Source organism: Micropterus dolomieu, unplaced genomic scaffold (genome assembly GCF_021292245.1).
Source record: "Micropterus dolomieu isolate WLL.071019.BEF.003 ecotype Adirondacks unplaced genomic scaffold, ASM2129224v1 contig_12067, whole genome shotgun sequence".
Lineage (NCBI taxonomy): Eukaryota > Metazoa > Chordata > Actinopteri > Centrarchiformes > Centrarchidae > Micropterus > Micropterus dolomieu.
In genome coordinates, this window is record NW_025741053.1 from 1,592 (window position 1) to 2,314 (window position 723).

General features: G+C 51.3%; 1 long non-coding RNA gene across 1 annotated transcript; it reads left to right on the forward strand.

Moving 5' to 3' along the window:
* The first annotated feature begins 278 nt into the window (after positions 1-278).
* Positions 279-707, forward strand: LOC123965965. Its single transcript, XR_006823824.1, has 2 exons — positions 279-463; positions 562-707. It is a non-coding gene; the product is annotated as an uncharacterized LOC123965965 (long non-coding RNA).
* Positions 708-723: the final 16 nt, after the last annotated feature.

Here is a 723-nt window from a genome sequence, read left to right on the forward strand (position 1 = left end):
CCGAGCACGACCGTGTGAGGTCCCTATTGAATTTGCTAAGATTATTATTAGGGCCCGAGCACGACCGTGTGAGGTCCCTATTGAATTTGCTAAGTTTATATTTAGGGCCCGAGCACGACCGTGTGAGGTCCCTATTGAATTTGCAAAGTATATATATTTAGGGCCCGAGCACGACCGTGTGAGGTCCCTATTGAATTTGCTAAGATTTTTTTTTTTTAGGGCCCGAGCACAACCGTGCGAGGTCCCTATTGAATTTGCTAAGATTATATATGTCACAAACCCCCGGTCGTGACCCTGGCCTGCCTGTTGCCCTGAGACTGCTGGTGGGCGTGGTTTCTGAGCTCCAGACTTTCCCACCTGAAGCACATCTGCAATCAGCACACCAGGGCCTCTGCCAGCAATCAACACGCCTTTAAAGGATCTGCCAACCTTCCAGTCCCCGCCGGATCGTTGTACTTCATCCGTATGGACACGCCAGCCAGTTTGTCAACCTTAGTTTCAGTACGTTGTCTGAACCTTTGCACCATTGTTAATGGCTCTCTCTCTTTGTCTCGCCTTCAGAAGCCAGGACCTGCGCCACGCGGATTCCCTCCTATGCCACGGAGTCATCTAGACTCTGGGACCAGAGCTGCAGACCCACAGAGCGACCACCACACCCAAACCTCTCCCAGGACTCCCCTAGAGCTCAATAAACCACTTTCAGTGCATTCTCTAGTCTGCGTT